The 12,500-nt window shown below is 40.2% G+C and overlaps 1 pseudogene; it reads left to right on the plus strand.

Moving 5' to 3' along the window:
• LOC137639676 (putative neural-cadherin 2) overlaps positions 1 to 12,500 on the plus strand; it is a 63,539-nt pseudogene that overhangs the window by 41,033 nt on the left and 10,006 nt on the right.

Consider the following 12,500-nt stretch of genomic DNA (forward strand, 5'->3'; position numbering starts at 1 on the left):
TTAATGCTATATGATATATTGTAGCTCCGGTTAATGAAACGTAAATGATTTAACGCCTGCTTCTTATAACTCTGCTATTGACGATCTTACACTGCACATATCAGTAAATAAAGTTATTTATTGACACTAAAAAAAAGTTATATTTACAAGAACTCATCTGAATGGTAAATGACGCTTTATTCTTCTAGCACTCAATAAATTGGCTCATAAACAATATAAAAATTGAAAGCGAGGGCTATGGAAATTAAGTCCTGTTTGCGATTTAATTTAATTTACTCAATTACTAGTGAATAGGTAATTCCAATGTATTCAATAGACAGATTATTCACACAATCATCGTTATTTTATTATAGTTTCATGATATAAAAGTTATAGTTTAACGTTTAGCACCAAATATTTTGAATCCATCTATATATAACAAAAATCAATAGGATGATATCAAAATATTTATATTGGAAAATTAGTTAAGAAATAAATAGAACATTTATAAAATAGAGAAAATGTGTAAAGAAGTGCTGTTTGTAGATGATATATGACAGAAAAGTTCCATTTCCTGATGTAAAGAGCAGAACTTTTCAAGCTGAAGAGAAATGTAATCTGGTAATCATTTAAATGGATAAGATAACAACTCTGGTGTACTTCATGGATTTGCTGAAAGAATTGAACCTTAAAAATGCCACACATGTCCATAATTTATACTGAAATCATATAAAGAATTAATAACGCCAAAGACTGCCTTATTTTCAATAAAAGCCGGTTTTGTTGTTCTCACTTCAGTTTAGCTTATAACATATTAGTTTCTAATGCGCACCAGAGGATTTTTAGAAATTAACTATACTTATTACTGGGACTAATCTGAAACGTGGGTAATGCTCTAGGCCTACTCCCATATCCATGAAAATCAAAACCACTATACGTCGATTCAAATCCTCTTCTGGTTTGAAAAAAATAACGTAATGTATGATAACTTGCAACTCTATACTTTTTTTCTTTATGAGTTAACGTCTATTAATGTCATTGTATTAAAATTACTATCAATTTCAATATTATCAAAATTATTGCTATTACTTAAATTTCCATAATTAATATTATCATTAAAATTATTAAATTTATATAAAATTATTAATGTACAGGTAGTGGACATGAACGCGACATCCTTAGTCACACCCCGTCTTATCAGAGCATCTAGCGGCCACTCTCATGAGCGTGAGACTTGCACTCCGGCGTCATGTCTTAACGGTGGCAGGTGTATCAAGACACAAAATGGTAACAGGTAAATATCTATCTATTGTATGTGATAGTTTAGCATTTAAGGTTTTAATTCTGTATCCTAAAAGAATCCATACACTTGTGTGTACTCTTTATAACCTAGGAATTAATATATCCCTTTTTCTTACAGATATTTCAAGCCATACCATTTTTTTTAACATATCTTGATACGTATCTTACTTAGTATTCGGGAACTCACGTCTCTCATATATTTATCAAACGTTATATTTAGTCCCAGATACTTGTATGAATCAACCACTTCTGCTAGTCAACCTTCTTCAACGAAAATTCTTGCTCCATTTTACTGTTTTCAGTTTATCTTCATTACTTTATTGTTACTCATGTTTTTTTCCAGCGTTTCCTTCTGGCAAGCAATTTAATCTCTTTTAATAGTATTTGTAATTTATCGTTACTGTCACAAATAAGCATTCTATATCCTGAAAATATTAATAACCCAACATATCACTCATTTACAACTAATTTTTCTATCCCACTGGTTCGTAACTACACTCACTGCCATTTTTATAATTTCCAGCATTGCTTGATCTATACTTACTTACTTACTTTGATGGCTGCTTTTCCGGTCCCATACAGCAGGGGAACCCCACTCTCTACAGGACCTCCACTTTCGTTTTACCTTATTCGTTCAGAGTATTTAACGTTTCATGTCTCGATTTCTTCATTTACTGTTAAATCGTTACTGTTAAAAGACTCATGAAATAAAGAAGTCTTCAGTTTACTCTAGAAAGGCTTAATGTCTGCAATCATTCGAATTTTTCGTGGGAGCCCATTATATAGTCTCTCGGCCCCATATTTAAAGGCTCTAGAGCCTAAAGTAGACATATCTAGGTTCCAAGAGCTTGGAGCCATCTGTAACTATTCTCGTGTTGACACGATTTGTTGGCTGCGCAATATGTAGCAATTCTCCTAAGTATTCTGGACGCCCGGTTCTGATAACTTGGTGGGTTATTGTACATATTTTAAATTCAATCCTCGCTTTAATCGCCAGCCAGTGTAAATCAATTAGAATAGGGGTGATCCTTTCTCTAGGTGGGACACCTTTTATCAGTCTTGCTCCTCTGTTTATTATGTTTTGTAATTTCTTAAGTTGCACTTTTGGTAAACTGTAATAGATAGAGTTGCAATAGTCAATCCTGGTAATAACAGTTTATCACAAGTTTCTTTACAGAATTTTTGTCTAGGTACTTTTTTATAAACGCAATATTTCTTAGATGATAACCAGCAGTTTTTATTACATTATTTATTTGGGGATTTAGAGTTAGATTGCAGTCAAGAAATACACTTAGATCTAGAGCTTTACTAGATAACGGCATCGAGTCATTATTCATGTTCAATTGAATATCACCCAAGTTTCTCACGCGGTTTCTCTTACCCACCACCATGAATTTAGTTTTGTTCTCATTTAATTTTAGTTGTTTAGATGTCATCCATTTTCTAGCACTATCAAGGATTCGGTCTAGAGTTTCAGTAGTGTCGTCTATATCCTTTATGGAGAAGTAAAACTGTGTGTCATCTGCAAATGGTTTAAACTTCACGCCATGCCTTTATAGTCTTTTCGATAGACCAATAGTATAGATGCACAATAAGATTTGTCCAAGTACACTCCCCTGGGGTACCACTCTGTTTAAGGGTTCATATGATGAATAAGAGTTTCCAATTTGTACACAGTAATTTCAACCAACTAAGTAGTCTTTTAGGTATTCGAAGGCTTGATCTTCAACGCAGATGGACCGTAGATCATTTAGTAGCAGTTCATGTACCACTCTATCAAAAGCAGCACTGAGATCGAGCAGAATTAAGATACCAGATTTTTTTTTCATCCATCATTTCTAGCATATCATTTACAAGAGAGCAGATGGCTGTCTCCGTAGAGTATAGTTTTCTGTAAGCAGATTGGTTGTCAGGCGAAGCTTCTATTACTTCTAAGTGGCTGACAAGTTGTTCAAGAATTACATATTCAAGCACTTTTGAGAGAAAGGAGAGACTTCAAATAGGTCTCTATGAGCTTAATTCCTGGTAGTCCAATGCATTTTTTCAGAACTGGTGTGATTATAGCCATTTTCTTAGGTTTAGGAAACTATGATGAAATATCCCAGATATATAACACATCCTCATATCAGACAGTGTTTGTTTCAAAACCAGTAACTATGTTTCCTAATAACCATAACATTTACTTTCCTTCCCCAGATATTTGCTTGTAAAAATAAAGAAACGTTATTTTGTAGCTCCCCTCTCTGTTCCATCTTATCAGGACTCTAATGTCATTTCATATTGTAGTAACATTAGCTGTGATTATATCTGTACTTAGATTATATGTCTATTTAATATTATGTAATTTGGAATAAACTTCGTGCAGAATTGATTTAGATCTCCCATTCTCGCATCTCGTTATGTATTAATATTGTTAAATGACTTAATACATGAATAATCTTCAAAATCCTTCATCATATTTATTGATTTATTCTGAAAGAAAAGGTCTCAGAGCCTGTTATATTTTTTGTAGGAGTTATTATGCAAATTAAAATTAAAATCATGAAAGTTTCTCTAAAACTCCAATTCAAAATACATTTGTTGATTGCTACAATTTATCTTAAAAATTTTGAAAACAAGGATAAGTGGCGGATGAAAGAAACTACTAATTTCATGTAAAAAATAATGATAATAATAGTAAAAAAAAGAATTACTAGGAACTCCCTTTAGTTTAGAATCATTTCAATATTTTAGTACTTAGTTTTTTTATCATTGCGCTGATTATTTTTCTTCCAAGAACATCTATACAAAATTGTTTTACCAACATAAAAAATATATAGACATTTTTGCGGTCAGGCCATGTCGTCCTGATGGAAGTTCCTAATAGGTAGCTTTCTAGGGTATATTTGACTACAGTGATATTACCAGAGAATTTTACCTTAAGGTATCCAGAATTCTAACTCCTGGAGCGAATATCCCTAAATAATCTCACAGGGATATCGCATGATATCAGAGGAGGTATTCTTGACACGTCATATAGCTATCTTCACCCCGAACAGTATTAACGCTTCGAGGGGTTACAGTTACAAGAATCTGAAACAAGAATGAAAAGAGAGCCGCTCATAAGGCATCTCTCCTATTCCGTTTCCAGTGTGTATCTGATGAAGGCGGTAGCGCCCTCTTTATTCGTTTTCGTGTAGCTCCACTACTCGGTGTTTTCCATTGTGTTCTCTCGTTTTTTTGGATTAAATTCAACATTTTGATGACTTCTCCGGCCTCTTTTGCCTCTGGAAAGTTGAGTATTATCTTTACAAAGTATAAATGTAAGCTCTTGTCGTTTTGAATGAAATCAAAAGTGATATTAACGTAAACAAGAGCTGTTGCCTACCGGAGGCATCCTGGATGCGATCGCTTGCTATTTATGGGTCATTTAGTTAGCTAGAGCAACGTTCCCGGTTTGTTATGCTTTAATAATCTAGTTATTTAGCTCCTCTAGGAATGCTTATATTATACCGTCAGTTTTTAGTTCGGTGATTTAGATAATCGATCTTGCCCTTCGTGAGGCTTAGTAGGTTAGGCGTCTGGCCCTAGTACTTTAATGCATGATATAAGTTTTTCCGAGTGTATATTATTGAAGCTATAGGCAAGTATTTTATACATGTAAGATATTGTTGAATGTTTTTTCCAAGATTGTATATGAGAGAGTTTCGGTTTGGTAATCGATTCTCACCTTACCTAGTCTAGTAATCTAGGTACAGTAGTATACTTTCGCACATCCCCGATTGTTCTTTTCTCCTCTGGAGGCTAAGTTCAATCCCTCTCTCCCTCTGTAAGCCTTCGGCTTAATCGTAGTGGTTCTATCTGTATAAAAATTCAGGTATAACTATTCTAAGATATGTCTGTCCTGACCTGATAACCAGAGTGACTGGTTTTTGTGGTTAGGGCAGAACATCAGAGTTTCTAGTCTGTAGTCTGCTTCTTCCTAGCATAGAGATTGAGTCTCCTTTGCTAGGTTAGGGGTGGACACAGGAAGCTTTGCTTCCCTAGTCCATGTCGGAAGGATTCTGTAAGAGAAGATTCCTTCCTCTAGTGGCCTTGCAGACTGTCCTGTGTTGTTTTTCTCGGGCTGGGGAATGAGTTTTCTCTGTTGACCGGCGAAATAACTTCACCCAACTTTGTTCTGGTTGGGAGGAGGATAGAAAGTATTGCCAGTCTTCATCCCTAACAGACAACTCTAGGTTAGGATGAGCTTCCCTAACTGCTGAGTGTGTCTCTTGCTAGAACGAAGTCTATAGGACCCTTATCCCTTCCCCACCTCTCTTTCTTTTATTTTCTTTTGGCCGCAGTCCTAATTCCGTACCTAGTGTAGGTTAGGATGGAGGACCAGCTCAGCTCTCTGCCGGCTGGCATTACGTGTCGGCCGTCAGAGACCCTTTGTTCTTTGCCGAATGAACCCCAGACCTCCCTTGGTCTCCCTTCCATGTCTGCTGGTAGAGCCCGGCAGGCTATGGATTCTTTAGAAGCCTTAATGCTACATTCTCCCCTTCCATAAGTTCACTCTTTCTGGATGGAAGGTCGTATGGCAATGCCGCCTTATAACCTTACATCCATACTGTTTCTCTGACTATTGTGTTGCACCCCTAACCCGACTGCCGACAGCCGGGCAGGTGGAGGTTCTCTGGTTCTTGGCTACTGTTGGCGGGCATGGGTATTATTACCCTTGCCTCCCGGCAGTGGAAATAAAGCCCGAAACTGCTGGCCACTACGATTAACGGCTGGCAGCTGGGTATTAGTGTTTTCAGCTGTCGGCTGGCAATGATTGCCGGCCGGCACACAGTGGCGAATCAGTGGGCTGCCGCCTATTAGTTAAAGATAGTATATCTTTGAACTATACAGGGTTAGATGCCAGACGGCACGTACGGGCGCACGCCAGCACGTAATATACAAGAGTTGCTATATTTGCAGTGTAGTTCACACTGCATTAGTAGAAACTGCTGTACAGAGCTTGTGATAACACTAAAGTTCTTCATCATACTTAATGTTATCTTGTGCAGCCTTTTGTTGAGACCATACAATATATAGTTCTTTCTGTATTCTTTCTATCCCGTATATTAAAACTTTTATCTCAAGGTGTGAACTACACCTTAAGTTTCTGTTTAAGAGATTACATAAGGTATTCTAGAATAGAATTAACCTTAGTTTTAATATCTCGGGAGGTCTCAGCAATCGAGTGGATAGGAAATACCAGTATGTGTCTTTCCTTTCTTTTATAGCTTTTCTATATAAGCTAAATGTCTCAATATAAGTGAAACTCTTCACTTGATAATCATGGATTTTTCTTCTCTTTACAGGAGGACCATCCGAAGTGCGGGAGTGTGTTCTGTAATGTCCATAGAAAGAACTTCTGTGGACATCAGCTTTGCAGGAGCCACGCAGCATGCGCAGACTCCAGAGGTGATCTCCGGTATTGGGACCCCCAGGTTTGTACAGTATGTTCTAACCTGATTACCGAGGCTTTTGACGACCCTAAGTCAACGGAGTCAAGGGATACTGCCAGGGAAATGTTACGATCCTGTGTGAGGGGTTTTCAGAAAAACACCTCAGGCCCCTACTTTCCAAATGAGAAGATGAGGGCCTACCTTTTCCCTAAAGCATTGGCTGATGCAATCATCCCCCACCCTCAGGTGGAGATACCAACTGCCCAGAATCCAGTAGATTCTGAAATCTCGGCCGCCCTTCAAGACATCCAATTGGACGATACGATGTCGGAGGTGTCGGATTCTACTTAGAAGGACTCTCTAGGAGAAGGTCAGGAGGAGGAGCTGTTCCAGGCTCCTCAAGTAGAAGAGGAAGAAATCGATGAAGTATCGGTTACATCGGTTCCGGACCCAGAACCTGTTCCTTCTACATCGTCTGCTATCCCAGATGAACTGGGAAGGACTCTTTCTTCCATTGTTGAGATGATCCAACAAATTCAAAGGAAGAATGATGAGAAGGAAGCTGCAATTAAACTGGAGATAATTAGACTTGCAGCATCACGTGGGCCCCAGAAGCGGCTAAGCGGTAAGGATCTTCCTTTGTGCTCAGATACCAATCCTTAGAGGTATGCCGAACACATGCCACTGACAACCGGGGAGATCGTGATCTCAGAAAAGTTGGGAGTAATTCCCATGGAAGAAGTGGAATTTTGGACCAACAAAGTTTCTTATCCAGACTGCTAAGTCCGTCTTAGGAAGGAGCTAGCCTCAAAGGAGGAGACGGAGACGAAGGAGGTCATAGTTTTTTTACCATAGTAAAGCTCAGACGTTACTAGTGAGCTCAATGAAAGAGAGGGGGTTCACTAACTCAAAGGTACCCTCCTTGAGTAAGAAGCTTCCCTCCTTTGTGGCCTCTCCTACTAGAGCCTTTCCCTTCTTGGAAAAGGGATATAAGGCAGCCTTAAAGGCGGTGGAGGCAGGGAAACCATGCCCCTCCTTGGAGGAGTGCAAGCCATTATCTCTGGCCTTGCCCTTGGACCAAGAAGACTGGAAGGACGTACAACTTACCTTCTCAGTCGGGAAGCTGGAAGCTGATATTGCTGAACGCCAGTTCGGCGAAGCACTTCCAAAAGTATCAGAGGTTCTCTTGCGTAGAGAGCAAGAGACAAAATAAAGACTTGCGGCATCGGTGTCGTTGCAAACAACACTAAAAACGATGGCAAGTGACCCCAAGAACCAGGACATGTTCATGGTTGTGGCCAAAACCCATCTGGCCACAGTTATGAAGGATCTCTATAGCTTTATTAAAGCTAGGAGAGCCTGTAGAGAGTTCGTGTTTGCCTCGGCTGCAATGAGGCAAGAACCAAGGAAAGTGATCTCCTCTCGTATTTGGGGTAAAGACCTCTATCCCAATGAAGTGGTTAAAGAGGTAGTAGACAAGGCCGCCGCAGAGAATAGAAACCTTCTCAAAAAGTGGGGCTTAGATCTTAAGAGAAAGTCTTCTCCGGATGAGGGTCCCCAACCCAAGAAGAAGACAAAAAGGCCTAGGCCATCCTCTCAGCCGGCTAAACCCTACAGACAGCAACATCAACAACAACTTCCGTTGACCGCGGTGACTCAGATAGTGGCAGAACCTCCAACCACGTACCAGCTGGTACCTCAACAAGTGGCGACACAGTCGCCAGTTTTTAACCCAGCCTTCAAAAGGCAGACTTCTTCCTTTCGTTCGAGAGCTAAAGGAACGGCCAGAGGTTCTTCTAGACGCCCTGCAAGAGGAAGGGGATACAGGGGAGGACGCAGTCAAGGAGGCAAGGCCTCAGGTCCACAACAGCAGAAGTAAGATACTGCCAGTAGAAGGGAGACTACAGCTATTTAGGGATTGCTGGACCTTCGATCCCTGGGCCCACAGCCTAATCAAAAATGGATTAGGTTGGAGCTGGAGCAGTCTTCCACCTCAATATTCTCAATTCTTCCAACACTCATCCCCTGTTCTGGAAGAATATGTCTTAGAACTCTTAGACAAAAGAGTAATCCGGAAAGTTAAGTCCATAAAATTCCAAGGAAGGCTGTTTTGTGTTCCAAATAAGGACTCAGAAAAACTCAGAGTCATTCTAGACTTGTTGCCACTCAACAAGTTCATAGTGAACTACAAGTTCCGAATGCTCACGCTTCAGCACATAAGGACCCTACTGCCCAAAAGGGCATATGCTGTCTCTATGGACTTGTCTGACGCTTATTGGCACGTTCCAGTTAATCGTCACCTCTCCTCCTACCTATGCTTCAAGTTACATAGAAAACTTTACGCCTTCAGAGCCATGTCTTTCGGGCTAAACATAGCCCCAAGGATTTTCACGAAGCTCGCGAACGCAGGCGTCCATCAATTACGCCTAAAGGGGGTCCAAGTAGTAGCCTACTTGGACGACTGGCTGGTGCGGGCAGCATCCAGGACAGAATGCATGCAAGCTTCTAAGATAGTGATCCAGTTTCTGGAACATCTGGGATTCAAGATCAACATCAAAAAGTCTCGACTTTCTCCAGCTCAAAAATTTCAGTGGTTGGGAATCCACTGGAATTTTGAGTCACATCGACTTTCCATTACTAATAAGAAGAGGAAAGAAATAGCAGGATCTGTCGAGAGACTATTGAAATCCAAACAGATATCAACACGCGAACAGGAGAGAGTGCTGGGCTCTCTGCTGAAGGATGCAATAGGAGTCTGGAGAAAATACGCATCAAATACGCGAAGAGATCTAATAAGCCCACTACACACTCGACTGCGAACGCTTCTCAAGCCGTTGTCCAATGCTAAGCAATTGAAGAAATCAATATTTCTTCAACCTACTCCCCAGTCAGTAACTATCCGCACAGACGCTTCAAAGGAAGGCTGGGGAGGTCACTCTCATCTGATGAGAGTCCAAGGAGTTTGGTCCAATCTTTTCAAGTCATTTCACATCAACTTTCTAGAAGCCATGGCAGTACTTCTGACACTAAAGAAAGTTTCTCCACGCCACTCGACCCACATAAGACTGGTTCTAGACAGCGAGGTGGTAGTGAGATGCCTCAATCAACAAGGGTCGAGGTCACCTCAAATCAACCAAGTGATGTTGGCCATATTCCATTTGGCGGAAAGGAAGAAATTGCACCTGTCAGCAGTTCACATTCAAGGGTTCCGCAATGTGACAGCGGATGCTCTATCCAGGTTTACACCTATAGAGTCAGAATGGTCCCTTGACGCAGGATCATTTTCCTTCATCTCAAGTCAAGTCCCAGAGCTGCAGATAGACCTCTTTGCGACGAAAGACAACAAGAAAATAGATCGTTACGTGTCCCCATACGAGGATCCGCTAGCGAAGGCAGTGGAGGCTATGTCCCTGGACTGGAACAGATGGTCCAGTATTTATCTGTTCCCTCCGCACAACCTCCTTTTGAAGGTCCTGGATAAGCTCAGATCCTTCAAAGGGAAAGAAGCTATAGTAGCCCATAAGTGGCCAAATAGTGTGTGGTTCCCTCTGGCATTGGAACTACGACTAAAATTCGTACCGCTACCGGATCCATCCCTGTCTCAGCGAGTACAGAAGTCGACTGTCTTCGCTTCATCACAGAAAACATGGAACCTACAACTCATGATTTTCTCTCCTTAACGATGAGAAAAAGATTCTGTGTTAAAAGTCAGTTCAGACTGTTGGAGGAAACTACAAAACATTATGAGGCTTAAGGGAAGAAACAGATATCCCTTGTCAAGGCGAAGAAACCAAAAGAAATCTAGACAGATTCCTATTTATCATTCTTCATTCACCTTCATGAGCAAGGTTTAGCAGCCAACACAATTCTTTTGTTCAAGTCTGCCTTGACAAGACAGATACCATATGCCTTACAGGTCGACCTTTCTAACGACGTTCTTAATGAACTATAAAGGCCCATGCTAGGCTTAGCCCTTCAGCGCCTCCAAGGACCCTTTGCATGGTCAGTAGATAAGATTCTTCATTGTGTATAAATAATGAACAATGAGGAATGCGCTTAGAAGGCCTTGAATTTTAAGTCATATATCTGCTTGTACTCACTTTTGGGGCCAGAGTTAGTGAAATAGTGGCTCTCTCTAGAGAGGAAGGCCACTTCCAGTTCTTGGAGGGAGAACTGAATCTATTTCCAGACCTAACGTTTCTTACCAAGAACAAGCTACCCACCAACAGGTGGGGTCCTTAGAGAATCTGCCCTCTAAAGGAAGAACTTCAGACTTTATGGGAGGACAGCTGTTCAGAAGAGAAACCCTGGGTTCAAAGTTTTCTATAACCAAGGGCGAAACTCACCCGTGTTATTTGCACGAACGGATCCAGACAGTACACCCGTTAGTCATGATCTGAGGAAAGTTGCCTCCTCCATAAAATTTCTTTAGTTATATGGACTTTGAACATCCTTGTTTGTACACCGGCTGGTAGTCACCCAAGGTGTTCTTTACGCACTATGCAAAGCTAGTGGAGCAACTTAAGAATTCTGTGGTAGCAGCAGGTATAATTCTTTAACCTTCTGTTTTTAAATCTGCGAGGAACAGTGTAATTAATTTGGGACGATTAATTAAGAGGGTGCGTGTGTCCTTACGAACTGTTCCATTATCGTCGGTGAACTATTGCATAATGCGGACACTTGTGCCAAGCGTTTTTTACGCTAGTGTAAATTAACAGTATACAGACTATATCATTATTGTTAATAATTTAATTGAAGTGGCAAATCGGTTTCCTAGTAGACGAAACAATATTTTCTGTTGACTGTTTTTCTTTATGCTTTGACGCATATCATCCATGATTTATAAATTTTATGAATGTTGATCTGATATGTACGTTTATTTAATATTAATATTAAGTATTAAATATTTTTCGCCCACAATCATTTTATTAGAAATTTACTGAGCATTGAGATTAAAATATGGATATTTTTATCACGGTATGTCTTTTAAGACTGTTCCCTGATTCAAGCAAAAGTCCACTCACTCTAACCCTTCCTTGGAAGGGTTGACGTGGTACCCTAACGGGATAGTGGCAAAGAGGCAAAATTTGTTCCTATGCAGATACAACCATTATCCAATAGTTTATAAGAGTAGTCACATTGGGGAAGGTGTCACAAATTCATACTGACATTGGTGACTCTTTTACAAACTTTGCTTTATATTGTATAAGGCGAGACCACTATACAAGCTTGTCATTTTGTCATCCATAATTATTATGTACACCTCGAGACTTTTTCCAGATTCTAGTACGACTCTTCCCTGTAGGGGGCAGGAAGCACTGACATAGTTCATGCTTAGATGAAATGATGTATGACAGTAAAATCATAGGTCTCTAGGTCTAGACAGACCAGGAAAATACTTTCTTGAGAGTACGGCACTGATTTAGAATCCACAGATACAGTAATGCTCTGGTAAACTTCCATTAAGATGACATGGCCTGAGCCCAAAAGACGGATTTTGAGCTAAGCGAAAAATCTATTTCTGGGTGAGTTAGCCTTGTCGTCCTGATGGACGCGCCCTTCCTTTTATTGTAAAAGGGCTTATTGACCCCTCCCTATAACACAGTATCTCTAACACCTCGTATATCGCTACAAGGAATAAAGAGGGCGCTACCGCCTTCATCAGATACACAATGGGAACGGAATAGGAGAGATGCCTTATGAGCGGCTCTCTTTTCATTCTCGTTTCAGATTCCTGTCACTATAACCCCTCGAAGCGTTAATATTGTTCGGGGTGAAAATAGCTATGTGACGTGTCAAGAA

Source organism: Palaemon carinicauda, chromosome 4 (genome assembly GCF_036898095.1).
Source record: "Palaemon carinicauda isolate YSFRI2023 chromosome 4, ASM3689809v2, whole genome shotgun sequence".
Classification (NCBI taxonomy): domain Eukaryota; kingdom Metazoa; phylum Arthropoda; class Malacostraca; order Decapoda; family Palaemonidae; genus Palaemon; species Palaemon carinicauda.